This window comes from Triturus cristatus, chromosome 7, assembly GCF_964204655.1.
Source record: "Triturus cristatus chromosome 7, aTriCri1.1, whole genome shotgun sequence".
NCBI lineage: Eukaryota > Metazoa > Chordata > Amphibia > Caudata > Salamandridae > Triturus > Triturus cristatus.
The window spans coordinates 55035448-55059221 of record NC_140590.1 but is presented as its reverse complement, the minus strand read 5'-3'; the positions used below and the strand labels follow the sequence as shown (position 1 = coordinate 55059221).

At 49.1% G+C, this 23774-nt stretch overlaps 1 protein-coding gene across 7 annotated transcripts in view; it reads left to right on the top strand.

The window, feature by feature from the left end:
* ARHGEF1 (Rho guanine nucleotide exchange factor 1) overlaps positions 1-23774 on the top strand; it is an 891302-nt gene that overhangs the window by 541917 nt on the left and 325611 nt on the right. The window lies entirely within an intron of this gene.

Here is a 23774-nt window from a genome sequence, read left to right as displayed (position 1 = left end):
TTTTGTCGTTCCCCACCGCTCCTGCCGCTGCGGCCCCGCCCCCCTGACTGCCCATTCGCTGTCCCTGCCTCCCAGCTGCTCCTCCCTCCCACCACCCCATAAATGCCACCCGTCAGCGCCTGGACCGCGCCCAGCGCCAGAACCCCTGGTCCCCGCACCCGCCACAACAACCTCCGCCACTACGATGCCAGCACACTGCACACCCTCAACTCCGGACGGACCCACACCTGCCGACGAACCACCCACCAAGAAAGACCTCAACCACCTCCAATGCATACTACTGAACACCCGCTCCGCACGCAAACATGCAGTCGAGCTCTGGGACACTTGATCCCCGGACGTCGCCATTCTGACAGAGACTTGGATGAACGACTCCTCCGCACCCGACATCGCCATAGCCATCCCAGACTGCTACAAGATCACCCGCAGAGACCGCACCAACGGAGTCGGAGGAGGAATCGCCATCGTCCACAAGAACAGCATCAGGGTCTCGACCAGCACCGACGACACTCTCAGCACAGCTGAACACATGCATTTCCAGATCCACACAGACCCCAACTCCACCCTCAGAGGCACCCTCGTCTACAGACCCCCGGACCCCGCCCCCAGTTCAGCGACTCCATCGCCGACTTCATCAGCATGCACGCCCTGACCTTCACCAACTACATCCTCCTCGGAGACCTGAACTTTCACCTTAAGAACAACAACGACAGCAACTCCACAACTCTGATCGATAACCTCGCCAACCTCGGACTGAGGCAACTCATCACAACGCCTACCCTCTCCGCCGGCCACACGCTCGAGCCCGTCTTCTCCTCAAGCCCACATGTCTCCTTCAACCACACCACCGAACTCCCCTGGACCAACCACCGCTGCATCCACTTCACCTTCCAGAAACCCACCACACACCCGCACCCAACACATCCCTCACCACTGCTGGAGCAAAATCACCGAAGACCAACTACATGCAAACCTCGCCCTCCGCCCACCTACGAACCCTCCAACACCGACGACGCTGCCACACAGCCTCAGACGCTGGATCGACGACTGCGCCAACACCCTCGCCCCGCTGAAGACACCCCCCCACAGAGACACCGGCAAGAGGGCCAGCTGGTTCACCCCAGAACTCCTAGCCTCCAAGCAAGCCTGACGGAAACTAAAGAAGAAATGGCACAGTGAACAGACTCAGGACAGCCCGCAGCCCACAAGGACGCCATCCGCAACCACCATCACCTCATCAGGACTGCCAAGAAGACCTCCTTCAAACACCGCCTCGACAACAATGCACACAATAGCAAGGAGCTCTTCACCATCGTGAAGGAACTCTCCAACCCCAGCTCCAACACCAACGACATCCCGCCGTCGCAAGCCCTGTGCGACTCCCTCGCCACTTTCTTCCACCGCAAGATAGCAGACATCCACGACAGCTTCAACACCCAGACAGCCCCAACAGACAGCAACACAACAGACTCTACGCACACCATCGACCATAACCCCCTGCTAGCCTGGGCCAGCGTGAGCATCGATGACACCATCAAGACCATGAGCACAATCCACTCCGGCTCCCCGTCAGACCCATTCCTGCACTACATCTTCAACAAAGCCAGCAGCTCCATCGCACCCCACCTGAGCAACGTCATCCATCTCTCCCTCAAGACCGCGACCTTCCCAGAGAGCTGGAAACACGCCGAGATCAACGCCCTTCTCAAAAAACCCAAGGCAAACCCAAGAGACCTCAAGAACTTCCGGCCCATCTCTCTGCTCCCGTTCCCGGCCAAGGTCATCGACAATATCGTTAACAGACAGCTAACCCGATACCTCGAAGAAAACAGAATCCTGGACCCTTCCCAATCAGGGTTCCGCAGCAACTACAGCACTGAGACCGCCCTCATCGCCGCCACCGACATCAGGACCCTGCTGGACAACGGTGAGACCTCAGCCCTCATCCTCCTGGACCTCTCCGCCGCCTTCGACACCATCTGCCACCGCTGTGAGAAAGTGGCTCTGTATATACTGTTCCCAAATAGGTCCAGGGTGTACAGAGTCCACAGTCCCCAGAGGTTTGGCAGAGGCTAAAGTTAGATATAACCTTACTCTCAAGTGGTAGCTTGGTCGAGCAGTTAGGCAGTATCAGAGGACAGTGTAAAGCATTTTGTTGTACACACTCAGTCAACAAATGGTTTCACACACTCAATAACTTGAACTCTAGGCCAACGGTTTATATAAAAAAAATATATTCTTGTTTTATTTTAGAACCAACAATAGGTATTAAAATATACTGTTCGAGGCATATGAGCTGCAGATTGTACACTTAGCATAGGTCGCCATCTGGTGTTGGGCCCGGATGTTTGCAGTTTGTTTTTCTTCTTGGACAGTCTTTGGAAGTCACGAGTTTGGTGACTCCTCCTTCGGTCCGTACTGCGCATGGGCTTCGGCTCCATCCTCAGATTGTTTTTTTCCGCCATCGGGCCCGGATGTGATACTTCGTGCTCCGGCTTCGAACTTCTACGGTTCCAGCCTCGACGGAAAATCCTCGATTCTTCGAGTTCCTTCATCATCTTCATCTCTCGAAGCGGCACTTTCTCCATCCCGTACATCGACACCGGCCTTCGGGCCCTCCGCGACTCCGGTCCCGGCCGATGGAAAGGACTCCGTTCAAAAAGTGCCCAAAATGTGGGTCTAAATTTCCCCACACCGACCTCCATCAGGTGTGTAACCTTTGCCTCTCTCCGGAACACGAGGCCAGAGACTGCCCCGCCTGCAAGTCTTTTCGATCGAAGAAGACCATCCGAGATCGAAGAGCTCGACGCACCATGGCGCACTCATCCTCTGCAGCTCCACCGGACATCTTCGGAGACGACGCCGAAGCTTCGGGGCAAACACACACCGAGCAGGAGGAAGACGTTGTCAGCGCTTCCGAGGCCGACGACTCCGACGTGGAGGACATTACACCAGCGCAGCGGGCCGTGAGTACTATGCCCCCTCCTACCCCCACGCCGAAAACCAAAGAGACTCAGGTTACTCCCTCGCCTGCCGGCCTGGGCAAAACCAAAACCAAAACTTCGATCACCCCACCTTCGGGCCCGGTGTCGAAGCTCCCAAAGTCTCATGGCAGCTCGGGATCGAGCCAGCCGACACCCGGTGCCGAAAAACAGCATCCGGCACCGAAGACTGCAAAATCCAGCTCGACTCCGAAACCACCGGTGCCGAAGCCTGGACACTCGGTGCCGACCAAACACAAACACAAATCTGTCGGCACCGATGCTCCGGCGCCGAAACATCATTCGACGCCGAAACACCCGGAGACCTCAAAAAAGCATGGCGCACACAGACCATCGAAACCCCCGGTTCCGAAATCACCGGTGCCGACAGACGACTCGACACCATTGGCTCTGTTTACACCAGACCCTTTGCAAAAGACTTTGTCCAAAGATCCAAAGACTGGGCTTTTGACTTTAACTACCAAGAAAAGACGCCTTGATGCTCCGGCTCCTCCTCCTCCACCCAAAAGGAAGGACTCTGCTACTTCTCCCCTCAGAGTGCCCTCCCCACCACCGCCTCCCCTACCCCCTCCACCTCCTCCACCGCCTCCACCTCACAGGTCTCCGCCACCTGTACCTCACTACGATCCGACCCCATCCCCAGATCCGGATGATGGGGATCCGGACAATTACCCGGCGGACGCCCCAATGGATCCCACTCCACCAGGGACCCCAGATCCATGGGAGGATTACAATAACCCTGATATACCCAATGTACCTCAGGACGACTTATACCCATCAAGACCGTCTCCTCCAGAGGACTCCTTAGGGTTTCACCATTTAGTGCAGAGAGCAGCACACTACCATGGGGTGGACATGCACAGTGAACCAGTAGAAGAAGACTTCCTACTGGATACATTTGATATACAAGACAAATCCACTTCCATTTTACCCATGCTTAAGGGTGTCACCAAGCACGCTACAGAGGTGTTCAAAGACCCTGTCAGAGCCAGAGTACTGAACCCTAGAATAGAGAAGAAGTATAAGGCGGCACCCACAGACCCTGCTTACATCAAGGGCCCTGCTCCCCTAGATTCCCTAGTTGTCTCCACAGCTAGAAAGCGGGCTAACTCCCAATCCTCAGGAGATGCCCCACCGCCAGACAAAGAATCTAAACTTCTGGACGCGTCTGGTAAACGCACCGCCTCCCAAGCTGCAAACATGTGGCGCATTGCAAACACACAAGCACTGCTTGCGCGATATGATAGAGCACACTATGACGAACTAGAGGCTCTTATGCAGCACCTTCCAGAAAAATACAAGCACAAGGCTCATGACCTGATACAGGAGGGTAAACTAATTACAAACACCTCCATTAAGTGTGCCCTCGATGCAGCCGACACTGCTTCTAGGGCCATAAATACCAGTGTCCTGCTTCGTCGCCACGCCTGGCTCAGGATCTCAGGGTTCAAGCCTGAAGTCCAGGCATCCATACTCAATCACCCCTTTGACCAGGAAACACTCTTTGGGCCAAAGGTAGACGAAGCGCTCGAAAAGATGAAGAAAGACACAGACACAGCAAAGTCTATGGGGGCACTCCAAACACAAGCCTCCAAACGTTCCTTTCGACGCTCGTCCTTTCGTGGCACAGGCAGAGGCTCCTCCACCAATAACGCCTCTACCTCCTACAAGTCCCCTCCTCAAAATACCTTTTCAAAGGGCAATCAGAGAGGTGGTTACAGGGGTAACAACAATAAGGGCAGGGGCAAAACCAACAACACCCGTTCTGCCACCCCCCCCCGCACAATGACTCCCCTCCGCTCCCCCCAGACCATTCCACTCCGGTCGGGGGCAGACTACAAAACTTTATCCACGTATGGGAGTCCATAACATCGGACAAATGGGTGACCCAGGGTACTGTCTAGAGCTAACATCTACCCCACCCAATATCCCACCAAGGCACCGTCCAATGTCTCAAGAACATTCCACACTGCTCAAACAAGAGGTACTCTCACTCCTCCAAAAACACGCTATAGAGCAGGTCCCCGTCAATCAACAAAATCTAGGGGTCTACTCCCTATATTTTTTAATACCAAAGAAAGACGGGACCCTCAGACCCATTCTCGACCTCCGGCCTCTAAATGCCTACATACATTCAGACCATTTTCACATGGTCACCCTACAGCAAGTCCTCCCACTCCTCTGCCAGGGAGACTTTCTCACAACCTTGGATCTGAAAGACGCATACTTTCACATTCCAATACATCCCTCTCACAGGAAATACCTCAGGTTCGTGGTGGATGGGCAACATTACCAATTCACGGTTCTCCCCTTCGGGGTCACCACCGCACCACGGGTGTTTACCAAATGCCTAGCAGTAGTAGCAGCACACCTCAGACGTCAACACATTCACGTCTTCCCTTACCTGGACGACTGGCTGATAAAAGCCGCGTCCTACGACCAATGTGTGCAACATACAAACAGCACCATCCAACTGCTCCACCAGCTAGGCTTCACGGTGAACTACCAAAAGTCCCACCTCATACCATCTCACACAAAGCAATATCTCGGGGCCACTATAGACACCTCCAAGGGTATTGCCTATCCAAACTCAGCCAGAATCACAAGCATTCAAGCCTTACGCAAAACATTCCTTCCTCAACACTCTCTTCCAGCAAGAGTGTTTATGAAGCTCATAGGAATGATGGCGTCTTGCATCTTCATAGTGCCCCATGCAAGACTCCACATGCGTCCACTTCAAGAGTGCCTAGCACAACAGTGGAACCAGGCCCAGGGTCAGCTGACGGATCTGGTGTTGGTGGACGGCCGCACACATCACTCTCTGCAGTGGTGGAACACCACAAACCTTTCCAAAGGGCGGCCGTTCCTGGACCCGGTTCCTCAGGTGATTCTAACAGCGGACGCATCGCTCTCCGGCTGGGGAGCGCACCTCCTACACCTCACCATGCAAGGTCTATGGACGCCACAGCAAAAATCGCTCCACATCAACCACCTGGAGCTCTTGGCGATCTTTCTAGCCCTAAAATCTTTCCAAAAACAGATTTCGGGCAAAGCAGTCCTCATTCGCACAGACAATATGACTGCGATGTATTATATACAAAAACAGGGGGGGACACACTCTCCCCAGCTCTCCCGCTTAGCCCAGAGCATATGGAGATGGGCAATTCCCCAAAACATCTTTCTCCTGGCACAGCACGTTCCAGGCGTACAAAACACCATGGCAGATCTGCTCAGCAGACAAACACAACAACTACACGAATGGGAACTGCATCCACAAGTTCTTCACCCATTCTTCCAACAGTGGGGGCATCCTCAGATAGACCTCTTCGCCACCCACGAAAACAAAAAATGCCCAAGCTTCGCCGCCAGATACCCACACCCATTGTCCAAGGGCAATGCGATATGGATGAACTGGTCAGGCAGATTTGCATACGCCTTTCCACCTCTCCCACTAATTCCATTAGTGGTCAGGAAGCTACAACAGCACTCCCTCACACTCATTCTGGTAGCTCCGACGTGGGCCAGGCAGCCGTGGTACACCACGCTACTACAACTGTCAGTGGTACCACATCAAAAACTGCATCTATCCCCATGCCTCCTAACCCAGAACCATGGAGAAATCAGGCACCCGGACCCAGCTCAGCTCAACCTGGCGATCTGGCTCCTGAAATCCTAGAATTCGGATACCTTAACCTTCCCCCTGATTGCATAAACATCATCATGGAAGCCAGACGTCCTACCACTAGAGCATGCTATGCCGCAAAGTGGAAAAGATTTGTAATTTACTGCCGTAACAATACAATCAACCCTCTAGATGCATCCATACAGCACATCATATGCTATCTGCTCCATCTTCACAGGTGTAACCTGGCATATTCATCCATACGCCTACACCTAGCAGCGATCGCTGCTTATCTACAAAACAGACAGCATTTATCACTCTTCAGAGTGCCCGCTATTAAAGCCTTCATGGAAGGCCTTAAACGCGTAATTCCTCCCAGGGCACCACCTTCCCCTGTATGGAATCTAAATTTAGTTCTTACACGTCTAATGGGTCCGCCCTTCGAACCAATGCACAAATGTGAGCTACAGTTTCTCACCTGGAAAACAGCTTTCCTTGTAGCTATCACTTCCCTTAGAAGGGTTGGTGAAATACAAGCGTTCACCATACAGGAACCCTACATACAAATGCATCACAGCAAGGTCATACTTCGCACAAATCCGAAGTTTCTGCCCAAAGTCATTTCCCCCTTCCACCTCAATCAATCAGTGGAATTACCTGTCTTCTTTTCGCAACCCCAATCTGTTGCAGAAAGGGCCTTACACACGCTTGATGTAAAAAGGGCGTTACTATACTACATACAAAGAACGCAACCCTTCAGGAAGACTAAACAATTGTTCGTTTCCTTCTCTCCACCACATAAAGGCAACCCCATTTCAAAATCAGGGATAGCTAGGTGGATTGTAAAATGCATACAAATTTGCTATCAAAAGGCAAAGAGAACATTATCTGTTCCCCCTAAAGCCCACTCTACAAGAAAGTTAGGGGCTTCTATGGCTTTTCTAGGGAATATACCCTTAGATGACATCTGCAAGGCAGCCACATGGTCTACACCGCACACCTTCACAAAACACTATTGTGTAGATGTGCATTCCAAGCAGCAAGCTAGGGTGGGCCAGGCTGTACTAAAGACACTTTTTCAAACAGCTGCAACGGATACCGGTGGTCGCCGCTAAGGTTGGGTACTGCTATGTAATCTATGCTAAGTGTACAATCTGCAGCTCATATGCCTCGAACGGAATATGCTACTTACCAGTATGCATCTGTTCTTGGCATGTAGAGCTGCAGAGTTGTACACGCCCACCCGCCTCCCCGGCTACCTGTATCCGTTCCAGTACATCTTATTTAGATACAACACATGGGTTTCTCACTGTTATTACTACGCTCCATCATTTCCCTATTGGCGAAAAACAATCTGAGGATGGAGCCGAAGCCCATGCGCAGTACGGACCGAAGGAGGAGTCACCAAACTCGTGACTTCCAAAGACTGTCCAAGAAGAAAAACAAACTGCAAACATCCGGGCCCAACACCAGATGGCGACCTATGCTAAGTGTACAACTCTGCAGCTCTACATGCCAAGAACAGATGCATACTGGTAAGTAGCATATTCCTTCTCAGAATGAGATGCTTTAGGTAAATACTTTTGCAATATGCAATTGTCTTTTGTAAATAAATACAAGTGGTTGCAATAGGCAACACAATTCTAAACACAATAATACATTGAGTTCAATGGAAGTTTCAAGTTATTTGCAATAGATTACTTTTAGGATTACTTTTGTGATTCCAGGACTGGATCCTAGATTCAGTCCTGGGCCAGTACTTAGAAACTAGTGATAAAAGTCGACTTAGTTACTGTTGTGATTTTTAGACAATATTTTGCTATTTTAAAAGTTGACACTTAGAAAATATTTCATAGAAAACAGTCAATGATTCCCTATGGAAGAAAATTCAAGTTGCATGTATAGTATGTTCTCGTTACTTTTGTAATCCAGTACTGGGTGCCTAGACTCAGTACTGGGACCTTTATCCAAAACACGTAAGGAATTACGTTTTCACAATTTATACGATTTTTAAAGAATATTTAAAGTTTGCAGAAATCGACACTTAGAAGAAATTTCACAGAAAAACAGTCAATGGTTTCCTATGGAAGAAAATTGGGTTACTGGTAAGTACGGTTGTGAATATTTTTCAGAGTCGGTGCTGGGCACCAAGATCCAGCACTGGGAGCTCACCTAATAGCAGGTGAGTATCTTCGTTTTTTCGTTACTCGGCTGATTTTTTTGTGAATATTTTAAGTTTTGAAAAGTCCACACTTAGAAGAAATTTCAGGAAAAACCAGTCAATGTTACCCTATGGAGAAAATTGAGTTATCGGCTTTAAGGCAAGTACTCGACTGGCAGAGTTAAGGTTCTGGGCATAGACTCAGGGGTCTCCCAGGGTCAGGTAGGTACAGTTGTTACACCCTCAGCGGCACAGGGGGAGCCGGGTGCAGAGAGAGAGAGTTAGGCCCAATGTTATCCTATGGGAGGCATGGGGGCCTTGGTTGGTGGCTGCTGACTAGCAAGCCACGCAGCTGTGGGAGCTGGGCTCCTGGTCACTTGCTCAGGGCAAATGGGGAAGTAGATAGGTGTAGAGGTTACACTGCCAGGGCCACTCGGGCGGCTGGGTGCAGGGTGCTTTTGAGCCTTCGGGAGCTCAATTGATTTCAATGGGAACGCTCCGGTTTAGAAAGACTGCAAGCTCGGGGACGAAGATTCTTCAGGTGCCACCACCACTTCGAGAGGTAAGTTGGGTAGTTGGAGCATAGGTAGGTACCCCGGAGTTGGGCACAGGGGGCTGCGGGGCACCGGGTGCAGGGGGGCCTTTTCGGTGTAGTGAAATCTTACCCTCTGTTGATCGTGGTTGGGGGGGGCACCTGGATCTGAGGCTGCAGGCGTTGTCAGGAGCGTCGAGGGAAGTCCTTGGGTGCCGGACTCGGGGTCACAGTCGCCGTGGGGTCGTCCTCGTGGTCTTTGTTCACTCCGGCACAGGCCAGGCTTGGCGGGTGCAGAGTGTGAAGGGTTCGCGGTTCCGTGCTGATGCCAGGGATTAGAAGCAGATTTTGAGTAGAGCTTCTACTCATAGGAGTCCCAGGGGCTTAGAGCCAAAAGGTAGCCAGTTCCTCCGGGGTTTGTGAGGTTGCTGGCCACAAGAGATGCCAGGTTGGAGCAAGTTCGAGGGTCGACAGGCCGGTAGGGCTGGGGCCTAAGCAGTTGGTGTCTTCTTCTTAGCATCTGCAGGGCAGGTCTTCTTTCTTCTTGCTCTTCTTTGTATTTTGGAACCTGGAATCTGGGGAAGGAAGGTTCAGGGTGCCCCTAAATACTAGATTTAGGGGCGTTATAGGTAGGTAATGGGCAGGGACCAATGGGTCCCTGTCCTGGGGTGGGTACACCCCCTATTCTGCCACTCTCTTGTGGGAGGGGGCAGTAGCCTAGTCCTGATTGGGCTGGGCCTCCCATCTTCAAGATGGCGAGCGCCCGGAGATGTGCTTCACCTCGCCTACCCCACCTGAGGGGTGGGGTTGGCCGGCTGGCACATCCCCTGTCCTTATTTGGGGTTTCTGGCCAAGCTTCCCGCCAGAGTGGGGGTTGCAAGTGGGCTGGGGAAACTCACCGAGGCAGCATGCCTTTGAAGCTTCCCCCTGCCCATCCTTGGGTAGGAAATCTAGCACCTCGCCCAGGATGTGCATTGTTGCAGGCCGAGGAGAGCAGGGGCTCTCCTACCCAGGGGTCCAGCAACATATCTGCTGTGTGGCAGCCTAGGCAGCCTCTCAGACATTCGTGGATATTAGGTTAGGTTTCAGGGGGCATCTCTAAGATGCCCTCTGTGGTGCTTGGTACATAAAATCCCACACTGGCATCTGTGTGGGTTTAATGTGCTGAGCAGTTTGATACCAAACTTCTCAGTCTTCAGTGTTGCCATTATGGTGCTGTGGAGTTCGTGTTTGTCAAGCTCCCAGCACCATGCACTCTTAAATGGCAGCACTGCACTTACAGGGCCCAGGAATGGACCTGGGTACTGTAGGGGCACACGGCTCATGCTCCTGTGCCCACACCACTGGCATAGGGCACCCAGCTAGAGGGGTGGCTGATGTATACCTGGGCAGGGTAGATGGTGGGCATGGCACACAGGGATATGTGCCATGTCGACTCTTTTTTTTGTCTTGTACCCGGACACTCAGCCTGCAAGAGCAGTGTGTGTGTGTGTTAGGGTACAGGGCCTCTAAGGGTGGCACAATGAGTTCTGCAGCCCTTAGAGGCCTTCCCTCCTAGGGTACCATTTACCAGGGGCTGACATGTGGCCAGGGTTTTCCAATTTGGGTTTTGGCTGTTAGGCTGTTTTTAGGGAAGGAACACAGGCCCCTGGGCACCTGATTGGCAGGAGCCCAGGGCACAACAAGGAAAAGTGCATCAGCTATCAGGCAAAAAAGGGGGGTGTTACTGCAACAGAAACCCCTTTCTTACACCCCCTGATAAAGTTGAGAGAAAAGTGGGCAGTAGACCTGTCAGAACTAGATGACGAGGACTGGATGGAAGTCTTTGCGTCTCCATGGGAGATGGCGATCTCATTGATACTCAAACTAGTACAACCGAAAACATTGCATAAAACGTATTCCTCACGTACTGCCGCGGCCCGGATGGGCTATGGAGAGGACGCGAGGTGAAAGAGAGTGTGTGGTGGGGATGGAACGTTCTTCCACACTCTGTGGGAATGCCAGATCATACGCAATTACTGGCAGAGGGTAGTGGGATGTATGACGGAGGTGATGGGGCAAGAACTAGATCTGGAGGGTTGAAGGTGCCTACTTAATATATGGGCGCCGACAGATCTGAACAGCAGGGAGAAGCTGTGGGTGACCTTAGGGCATATGATAGCCAAACGCAATATTGCTAGATTGTGGGGAGCGAAGGAGGCTCCAATGCTGGCCTTGTAGAAGCGAGACATCGACTGGTGTATGTTCCGGGAAAAAACAGTCTATGTATCCAGGGGGTGTCCGAGGAAGTGGTCCCAGATATGGGCGAGATGGAACGATTATCTTGGTACAATATGTGGTCCTCCGTTGATCCGTACGCTCCCCGCCCTTGATGCAGTGGCGTCACTGGATTAATGTGCATCCCGAATGTGTGTGACTTTGCTTATTCAATGTATCATTGCGAACTCTTGTCAGAAGCATGTAAGAACCCTGTTGAACTCAATATCATGCAAATGTATGTTTGGAAGACTGTTATCAATAAAAACAATTACAAAAAATAAAATTAAGAAGACAACTTTAGAAGAAGTGATTCCACAAGTGCAAAAAGGGGACTACATGGCAACCATTGACGTAAAGGATGCTTACTTGCACATCCCCATGGACCACAGACACAAAAGATTTCTTTGTTTGTGGTGGACAGAGCTCACTACCAATTCAGGGTACTCCCATTCGGTATAAAGTCAGCACCCAGTGTGTTTACAAAATGCCTTCCTAGTGTAGCATTATACCTTAGGAGAAAGGGGATGCAGGGATATCTGTAACAGAATGATTGGCTAGTAAAAGCAATTTCTTACTCTTGGTGTGCAAACAGAATCAAGACAGTGATCGACACAATTCACAAGCTTGGGTTTTCAATAAATATAGAAAAGTCTTCCACCAATCGCAGGAAGTTCGAAGATCTTTCTAGGAGCAAGAATAAAAAAAAATGAAAGCCAAAGCTTTCCCCAGCAACAAAAGAATCCAGGCACTAATACAGCAAGTTCACCACTACTTCAGGGGTCAGTCTCCCAACGGTAAAGACAGTGGAGCATATGTTGGACATGATGGTCTCCTGCATCAAATTAATTTCCTATGCAACTTACTCATGAGACCAATCCAAGTACAGATGCCGAACCAATGGTCGAAAGCGACCGGGAGTTGGTAAGATTTAGTGATTGTAACGCAGAGTGCTTGACAAAATGACTTGGTAGAACATAACTGTTTGTGGCCTTTTATACCACCAACTCTTACAACAGATGCCTTGTACATGAGGTGGGGAACACACATGGGAAGAGTCAACATCAAAGGAATGTGCAAGCCGGAAAAAGCGATCCAGCACATAAATGTATTGGAACTTTAGGCTGTCTTCCTTGCTCTCAAAATATTTCAAACTCAAATATTGGTAAAGTCAATCCAAGTGCAAACGGACTTCATAATGACAATGTTTTACCTCAACAAGCAAGGAGGTACAAGGTCCATTGCTCTATTAAAGCTCGCACACTAGACTTGTCAATGGGCTATCCAGAGAAAGATAACCCTAACAGCAAAACAACTACTGAGATAGACAATGTTGGAGTGGACAGGTTAAGCAGACAAGCAACTGTCTCCCAAGAATGGGGACTAATTCAGACTGTAGTCCAAAGGGTGTTTCAGGAATGTGAGACAGCACAGATAGACCGAATCTCCATGTACTACCTAAAAAAGCAAGGTGGCACCCTTTCTCTATCCTTCTCCTTGCTAGCTTAGACCATTTGGCACTCTGCCACCACATTCATCTTAATGAGAGTACCTTCTAGGAATGGACAACGGCCATGAGGACTTGCTCAGCAGGACGCACCAACAAGTTCATGAGTGGGAGCTCCATCCACATTGACTCCACAGCTGCTTCCACAGTTGAGGCACCCCACAAATCTCGTTTTAATCCATAAAGTTGGAAAATGCCAAAGCTTTGACTCCAGGTACCCAGACTCACGGCCCTGTGCAATGCACTATGGATGAACTGGTAAAAGATATTTGCTTATGCTTTTCCATCTCTGCCACTCCTTCCATTCATAGCGTGAAAAATGCGTCAAGCATCTCAGACTCTCACTGTTGTAGCCCCTACCTGGATCATTCTGCTTAGGTATCCAGATGTCCATCAGTCCCCACAAGAAGCTCTCCAACAGGCCAGACCTTCTTACCAGGAACCAATGCTGTATCAGGCATCCAGACCCCAAGCAACTCAGTCTGGCACCTGAGGTCCTAGAATTCGCTTACCTATGGCTCCCACAAGAATGCATGGATATTTTTTTGCGAGGCCCGAAGACCAAGTACTCGAGCAGGTTACACTGCCAAGTGGAAGAGATTGGTCTACTACTGCATTCCTAAACACCTGGTCCCCTAAATTCTATTGTCCAGGATATTAATTGCTACTTACTCCATCTTCAGAAGTCTGTCTTAGAATGTACTTGTATTCAGATTCACTTAGCTGATGTAGTGGCTTATATGCAAAACAGGAAGTATTCCTTCCTATTTCACATATCAGTGGTTAAGAACTTAATGCAGGGTCTCCAAAGGCCCCCCTACTCCCAAGACTCTGCCACTCTAACTGTGTGTAATCTCGGCATAGTCCTTACCAGACTCGTGGGGCCCCCTTACACTCTCGCCCTCTCCAGTACCTCTCATTGAAAGTGTATTTTCTTGTTGTAATTACCTCTGTCACGCACTCACATTACAGGAACCCTTCATTCAAGTCCATAAGGACAGGGGAGATCTGAAAACCAACCCTAAGTTCCTATCCAAGGTGGTATGCTCTTTCCACCTTAACCAGACAGTCCTACTTCCAGTCTACTTTCCCCAACCAGACTCTGTAGCAGAGAGAGCACTATGCACCCTAGACATTAAATGCTCTCATCTATTTCATTGACCGACATAAGTCTTTCAGCAGGTCAAACCAGCTCTTTTTTGCCTTCACAAAGTATTATGAGGGTCAGCCAATATCTAAAGCATGTATTGCTGGATGGACAATTAAATGCATTCAGACATGCTATAATAAAGCCAAAAAGCCCTCCTTCTTACATCCAGGGCACACTACATGTAAAAAAGCTTCAACTATTGCCTTCCTAGACAACATTGCCCTAACTGACATATGTAAAGCAACCAGCAGGTCAACTCCATACATGGTCACCAAATACTACTGTGGACGTCCTTTCACGAGAACAGGTATGGCTAGCCAGACAGTCCTAAGTACTCTATTTCAGACATCTACATCATTCACACACTACCCACCGCTTGTAGAAGGGTAATGCTTTGCAGTCTATGCAGAGCATGTGCATCTACAGCAACACATGCTATGAACGGAAAATGTTGCGTTCGAGGCATATGAGATGCAGATTGTACACTTAGCATAGATCGCCATCTGGTGTTGGGCCCGGATGTTTGCAGTTTGTTTTTCTTCTTGGACAGTCTTTGGAAGTCACGAGTTTGGTGACTCCTCCTTCGGTCCGTACTGCGCATGGGCTTCGGCTCCATCCTCAGATTGTTTTTTTCCGCCATCGGGCTCGGATGTGATACTTCGTGCTCCGGCTTCGAACTTCTACGGTTCCAGCCTCGACGGAAAATCCTCGTCTCTTCGAGTTTCTTCATCATCATCTTCATCTCTCGAAGCGGCACTTTTCTCCATCCCGTACATCGGCACCGGCCTTCGGGCCCTCCTCGACTCCGGTCCCGGCCGATGGAAAGGACTCCGTTCAAAAAGTGCCCAAAATGTGGGTCTAAATTTCCCCACACCGACCTCCATCAGGTGTGTAATCTTTGCCTCTCTCCAGAACACGAGGCCAGAGACTGCCCCACCTGTAAGTCTTTTCGATCGAAGAAAACCATCCGGGATCGAAAAGCTCGACGCACCATGGCGCACTCATCGTCTGCAGCTCCACCGGACATCTTCGGAGACGGCGCCGAAGCTTCGGGGCAAACACACACCGAGCAGGAAGAAGACGTCGTCAGCGCTTCCGAGGCCGACGACTCCGACGTGGAGGACATCACACCGGCGCAGCGGGCCGTGAGTACTGTGCCCCCTCCCACCCCCGCGCCCAAAACCAAAGAGACTCAGGTTACTCCCTCGCCTGCCGGCCTGGGCAAAACCAAGACCAAAGCTTCGATCACCCCACCTTCGGGCTCGGTGTCGAAGCATCCAAAGTCTCACGGCAGCTCGGGATCGAGCCAGCCGACGCCCGGTGCCGAAAAACAGCATCCGGCACCGAAGAAAGCAATATCCAGCTCGACTCCGAAGCCACCGGTGCCGAAGCCTGGACTCTCGGTGCCGACCAAACACAAACATAAATCTGTCGGCACCGACGCTCCGGCGCCGAAAACTCCTTCGCCGAAAAAACAGGAGGCCCCAAAAAAGCATGGCGCGCACAAACCATCGAAGTCCTCGGTTCCGAAATCACCGGTGCCGACGGACGATTCGACACCACTGGCTCTGTTTACACCAGACCCTCTACAAAAGACTCTGTCCAAAGATCCAAAGACTGGACTATTGACTTTAATTATCAAGAAAAGACGCCTTGATACTCCGGCTCCTCCTCCACCACCCAAACGGAAGGACTCTGCTACTTCTCCCCTCAGAGTGCCCTCCCCACTACCACCTCCCCTACCTCCTCCACCCCCTCCCAGGTCTCCGCCACCCTTACCTCACTACTCTCCGGCCCCCTCCCCAGATCCGGACGACGGGGACCCGGACAATTATCCGGCGGATGCCCCCATGGATCCCACTCCACCAGGGACCCCAGACCCGTGGGAGGATTACAATAACCCTGATGTACCCGATATTCCTCAGGACGACCTATACCCATCCAGGCCGTCTCCTCCAGAGGACTCCTTAGGGTTCCATCATTTAGTGCAGAGAGCAGCACACTACCATGGGGTGGACATGCACACTGAACCAGTGGAAGACGACTTCTTACTGGATACATTCGACATACAGGACAAATCCACCTCCATCTTACCCATGCTTAAGGGTGTCACCAAGCATGCCGCAGAGGTGTTCAAAGACCCTGTCAGGGCCAGGGTACTAAACCCTAGAATAGAGAAAAAGTATAAGGCGGCACCCACAGACCCTGCATACATTAAGGGCCCTGCTCCCTTAGATTCCCTAGTTGTCTCTACAGCTAGAAAGCGGGATAACTCCCAGTCCTCAGGAGAAGCCCCACCGCCAGACAAGGAATCCAAACTCCTAGACGCGTCTGGCAAGCGCACCGCCTCTCAAGCTGCAAACATGTGGCGCATTGCAAACACACAAGCGCTACTTGCACGCTATGACAGAGCACACTACGATGAACTTGAGGCTCTTATGCAGCACCTCCCCGAGAAACACAAGCGTAGGGCTCATGAGCTAATACAGGAGGGTAAACTCATTACAAACACCTCCATTAAGTGTGCCCTCGATGCAGCCGACACTGCTTCTAGAGCCATAAATACCAGTGTCCTGCTTCGTCGCCATGCCTGGCTCAGGATCTCAGGGTTTAAGCCTGAAGTCCAGGCGTCCATACTCAATCACCCCTTTGACCAACAAACGCTCTTTGGGCCCAAGGTAGACGAAGCGTTGGAAAAGATGAAAAAGGACACAGACACAGCAAAGTCTATGGGGGCACTCCAAACACAAGCGTCTAAACGTTCCTTTCGACGCTCCTCCTTTCGTGGCACAGGCAGAGGCTTCTCCACCGATAGCACCTCTACCTCCTACAAATCCCCTCCTCAAAATACCTTTTCAAAGGGCAACCAAAGGGGTGGTTACAGAGGCAACAACAATAAGGGCAGGGGCAAAACTAACAACACCCGTTCTGCCACCCCGCCCACACAATGACTTCCCTCCGCTCCCCCCAGACCATTCCACTCCGGTCGGGGGCAGACTACAAAACTTTATCCACGCATGGGAGTCCATAACATCGGACAAATGGGTGACCCAAATCATTCGGTCAGGGTACTGTCTCGAGCTAACATCTACCCCACCCAATATCCCACCAAGGCACCGCCCAATGTCTCAAGAACATTCCACACTGCTCAAACAGGAGGTGCTCTCCCTCTTCCATAAACACGCTATAGAGCAGGTCCCCATCAATCAGCAAAATCTAGGGGTTTACTCCCTATATTTCCTAATACCAAAGAAAGACGGGACCCTCAGGCCCATTCTGGACCTCCGGCCTCTAAATGCCTACATACATTCAGACCATTTCCATATGGTCACCCTACAACAAGTCCTCCCACTCCTCTGTCAGGGAGACTTTCTCACAACATTGGATCTGAAAGACGCATACTTTCACATTCCAATACACCCCTCTCACAGGAAATACCTCAGGTTCGTGGTGGACGGGCAACATTACCAATTCACGGTTCTCCCCTTCGGGGTCACCACCGCACCACGGGTGTTTACCAAATGCCTAGCGGTAGTAGCAGCACACCTCAGACGTCAACACATTCACGTCTTCCCTTACTTAGACGACTGGCTGATAAAAGCCGCGTCTTACCACCAATGCGTGCAGCATACAAACAGCACCATCCAACTGCTCCACCAGCTAGCCTTCACGGTGAACTACCAAAAGTCCCACCTCATACCATCTCACACAAAGCAATATCTCGGGGCCACTATAGACACCTCCAAAGGTATTGCCTATCCAAACACAGCCAGAATCACAAGCATTCAAGCCTTATGCAAAACATTCCTTCCCCAACACTCTCTTCCATCAAGAGTGTTCATGAAGCTCATAGGAATGATGGCGTCTTGCATCTTTATAGTGCCCCATGCAAGACTACACATGCGTCCACTTCAAGAGTGCCTAGCACAACAGTGGAACCAGGCCCAGGGTCAGCTGACGGATCTGGTGTTGGTGGACGGCCGCACACATCACTCTCTGCAGTGGTGGAACACCACAAACCTTTCCAAAGGGCGGCCGTTCCTGGACCCGGTTCCTCAGGTGATTCTAACAGCGGACGCATCACTCTCCGGCTGGGGAGCGCACCTCCTACACCTCACAATGCAAGGTCTATGGACGCCACAGCAAAAATTGCTCCACATCAACCATCTGGAGCTCTTGGCGATCTTTCTAGCCCTAAAATCTTTCCAAAAACAGATTTCGGGCAAAGCAGTCCTCATTCGCACAGACAACATGACTGCAATGTATTATATCCAAAAACAGGGGGGGGACACACTCTCCCCAGCTCTCTCGCTTAGCCCAGAGCATATGGAGATGGGCAATTCCCCAAAACATCTTTCTCCTGGCACAACACATTCCAGGCGTACAAAACACCATGGCAGATCTGCTCAGCAGACAAACGCAACAACTACACGAATGGGAACTGCATCCGCAAGTTCTTCAGCCATTCTTCCAACAGTGGGGGCATCCTCAGATAGACCTCTTCGCCACCCACGAAAACAAAAAATGCCCAAGCTTCGCCGCCAGATATTCACACCCATTGTCCAAGGGCAATGCGATATGGATGAACTGGTCAGGCAGATTTGCATACGCCTTTCCACCTCTCCCACTAATTCCATTAGTGGTCAGGAAGCTACAACAGCACTCCCTCACACTCATTCTGGTAGCTCCGACGTGGGCCAGGCAGCCGTGGTACACCACGCTACTACAACTATCAGTGGTACCACATCAAAAACTGCACCTATCCCCATGCCTCCTAACCCAGAACCATGGAGAAATCAGGCACCCGGACCCAGCTCAGCTCAACCTGGCGATCTGGCTCCTGAAATCCTAGAATTCGGATACCTTAACCTTCCCCCTGATTGCATGAACATCATCATGGAAGCCAGACGTCCTACCACTAGAGCATGTTATGCCGCAAAGTGGAAAAGATTTGTTATTTACTGCCGTAACAATACAATCAACCCTTTAGATGCATCCATACAGCACATCATATGCTATCTGCTCCATCTTCACAGGTGTAACCTGGCATATTCATCCATACGCCTACACCTAGCAGCGATCGCTGCTTATCTACAAAACAGACAGCATTTATCTCTTTTCAGAGTGCCCGCTATTAAAGCCTTCATGGAAGGCCTTAAACGAGTAATTCCTCCCAGGGCACCACCTTCCCCTGTATGGAATCTAAATTTAGTTCTTACACGACTAATGGGTCCGCCCTTCGAACCAATGCATAAATGCGAGCTACAGTTTCTCACCTGGAAAACAGCTTTTCTCGTAGCTATCACTTCCCTTAGAAGGGTTGGTGAAATACAAGCGTTCACTATTCAGGAACCCTTCATACAAATACATCACAGCAAAGTCATACTTCGCACAAATCCGAAGTTCCTGCCCAAGGTCATTTCCCCCTTCCATCTCAATCAATCGGTGGAATTACCTGTCTTCTTCTCGCAACCTCAATCTGTTGCAGAAAGAGCCTTACACACACTCGATGTAAAAAGGGCCTTGCTATACTACATACAAAGAACGCAACCCTTCAGGAAGACTAAACAATTGTTCGTCTCCTTCTCTCCACCACATAAAGGCAACCCCATTTCTAAATCGGGGATAGCTAGGTGGATTGTAAAATGCATGCAGATTTGCTACCAAAAGGCTAAAAGAACATTATCTGTTCCGCCTAAAGCCCATTCTACAAGAAAGTTAGGGGCTTCTATGGCCTTTCTAGGGAATATACCCTTAGATGACATCTGCAAAGCAGCCACATGGTCTACACCGCACACCTTCACAAAACATTACTGTGTAGATGTGCATTCCAAGCAGCAAGCTAGAGTGGGCCAGGCTGTACTAAAGACACTATTTCAAACCACTGCAACGGATACCGGTAGTCGCCGCTAGGGTTGGGTACTGCTATATAATCTATGCTAAGTGTACAATCTGCAGCTCTACATGCCAAGAACAGATGCATACTGGTAAGTAGCATATTCCTTACCCTGTAAGCCCTGTATGTTGTGTTCAATGCTGTAGATTCTCAGTCCCCCAACCTTTTTCCTGGAAGTGTGCGACTGATTACAGATCTTTCTTTATTTCGCGTACACATGTGCATCACACTCTTTCTACTCACCACTCCATGATACTCTCACCCTCTGTGTGAAAAACAATCTGACATGGAGTTGGTGCATGCAGCTAAGGGAGGAGCTAAAGTATACCTTGTGACTCGAAAGCCTTCTTTGAAGAAAAACAACTTGCAAACTTCAGAGCACAACACCAGGTGGCAGCAGTATGCTGTGAATCTACAGCCCTACATGCTACGACCAGATATAGTGTAAGTAACATTTTCCTTTTTTTGGTTATTCCTGTGGTGTGTTTTTCTTACTAGATTGCCCTGTCTGACCAATCTATGAAAGAATTTGTTTAAGAGATATATCAAGTGTGGATAATGAAAGCTTTGGTTCTTCTGAAAGACCTTGGAGAAGCTTATCCATCCACTCCTAAGCAGTGTTAAAGTAATCAGTCTTTAGCGTTTCAGACCATTGCAAGAATCCTGTCAAGAAGTCAAAGATTTGTCTATCACTGAGATCATCTGCGATGCACTGATGGGTCATCATCAAAGACTACAATGACACCGTTTTCCGTGCCAGTAACCGCACTATTAGTTATGCGTACTCATAAAATTGTTGGCACTGGCTCAAAGGAAAATGCACCACTTCAGTCAACGAAATCACCTATTCTGAAGACATTTTCTGTGCCCATGAAGACTTTTCCTGCTTCTGTCAATATATAGATTGATTTGTTCTCCATGGAAACTAAATCTAGAAAGAAATGCTTCATTTGGATTTGGAGGTCATTTTTCAGATTCCAGTTCCTCCGTTGACTGTGTTGATGAATCCATATCAAGTTTTCTAATGCTCTGTCGATGATGACGACATTTACAACTTCATCATGATGTAATTGTGGACACTGTCCCATTCATAGTTGATGAGATCTCAGTTGTTCGCAGATCCATTGTCACTTAATAGACAGTGATAACAATATAGTCAGCTGTTGTCATTTTCCAGTTTCATCTACAGTCGTTTTTTGGCATCTAGTGTACTTCTCTTTCCCGGAATAGACTTTTACAATATTTATCTTCAGGTTTGGAAGAAAGAGTAAGGCATTCTCCTTAACAGAGACCTCCTTCAGTTTTTGAACCATTGTTCTCTGAAGAAAAGAAAAACGAGGAGGTTCACAAGAACCTTTCGCACGATCAAGGGCACCTCTCACTCAGAGACTTAAAAATTGAATATGTGACAAAAAAATTCAGATGAGGAGTATGAAGCTGTCTAGAGACTTTGTTGTCACAACTTCGACAGGCTCCTTGATAACCTGTCAATGATGACAATAGCATTACATATGTTAATTCTTTAAAAGCCACGATTTAAGATATATAGTAGGGTTCCTAATCCTCCTGTTTCCGGATCGTTTGTGCTTTCATTAGTTTAGATATTCGGTTCCCAACCACCACAATGTTTTGCAGTGGTACCCAGAAATGGATCACTTTCTGGGTGTGAAATACTGATGCCTACAGAGAGGCCTCTGTCTGCTTACTGTGCTTCTGCCACCACCACCTCCTGGCTGTAATCCAGACTCAAACATCCAATTCCCAGAAGATGAGAATAATGAACATGCTGTTCATAGGTACCTGAGGGAGCCAGAGTGGGATGTATGTCATCCCAGATTACCGAAGTTGTAGATCAGAGAAGAAAGATTCTCCTACCAGTGATATTAGAAGGTTCCACACTCTAGTTAAAAGAATGTCACAAAAATGTATCCTTCCAGTTAAAACATCCCAAAAATAGTGTCTACTTTTTGATTTTAAAGAAATGCCAAAAAGATCCATAGAGCATTATCCATTATAGCTAACATTTAGGAGAAAGGTGTTCTTACTATGAGTCATTAAGCTGCTATCTCTGTGAGTAGCTATAAAGTAGATAAAAAGTACAAGGCACCGGAAGGTTCACCTGCCTGCTTCCTAAATCAGCTCAAATTGGAATCAATGATCTCCGCTGCTGCCCTGAGGATATCAAGAAACCCGACTACTCCTTGCATGGCACCCCCTGACGGGGAGTGTAAAGAGCGGAATTCTATGGGCATGCGAATCAATGTATTGGATTCAAACATCATTTTGGTTGCAAAGGTTTCCATGAGATTGCCATCTTCATCAATAAGTGGTCTTATAAGGATAAAGTCCAGGTCTGTATAATTTTGAAAGAAGGTGAGATGGCTTCTGCTTTGATGCAACTATGGATTCCACCACAGTAGGATTTAAGCACATAGATATTGTTGCAGTGATGGATCAATATGACTGGCGAAGAAGCACTTCCTCCAGTCTGGAAGTCCAGACCCGTGTCTTTGACTTGCCCTTTGATAGGTCTAATATTTTTGGGGAAAAATGTGTTGATGCCTTAAAGTTATTTAAGGGAGATATTGACACCCTAATATCACTAGGGGCCTTGCACAACAGGTGGGCTTCAGGGTACCAAAGAGGCAACCTTACTAGATATGAGTATGACAGTTGTTGTCTATCATGGAATTTAAAACATTTTAACTAATAGTAAAAAGCGAAACTTCAGAATGGCCATGTTACAGGAGATTTGTCCATTCGTCCAGAAGGTGATCTCCTATCATTGTTAGACCTAGAAGAATCATCTTTCAGTATACTCATTCATCCAAATCACAGAAAGTTCCTGCTGTCAGTATGGCTGGCGTTCATGACCAATTTAAGGCCCTCCCTTTTTGCCCGAAATTGGTACCAAAATAGTTCACCAAATGCAAGACCCCGGCGGTAATCTGGCTAAGACGCTTAACTCTGTCAGTTTATCTCTAAATATACAACTGCCTAATCAAAGCTCCTTCTCTTTCACAAGCCATGGAAGTGGTTCAAGCAGCAACATCTCTTCTTTGAAAGCCAGAACTCGCTATGAATATGAAAAATCTATTGTGCGTTAGCAAAGTCTGCAGTTTATTTGCAGAGAAGAACCAAAACCTGTGCCAGGAAGGTTTTTCCAACAACAGAAAGAGCTATAAAGCTTCAATGAGTGGAATGACATTTTCAAAATTGAGACCCGGTTACTGGCAGGCAGTTGAAGGTACTTCTGGAATGCATGTCACACTTTATCCTTTTAGTTCCCCAGTGTTGTATAATATGTCACATAGAAGAAAAGCTTACGTTGTTTAGGAATGAGAAATAATTACTTTGATGGTGGCTAAAAAAAGAGAAAACCTACTGAAGGGTCAGTCATTAGTTCAGAGCAAAGTTCATTCTGGTACATATGCCTCTGATTGGATGCGGAACTCACGTGAAAGACCTATTTGTGAATGGAAAAAGGTCTCTGTTGGAATCCAAGTCTCAAATTTGTCTTTTGGAACTCAGCGGTAAGACTTTCCCGCAAAACCTTTCTTTTTCAAGTGAAGGCTCACCGTTGTTGATCTGGACAGACAGCACTACAGCAGTATACTACATCCTCAAGCAGGGTGCCACAAGACACCT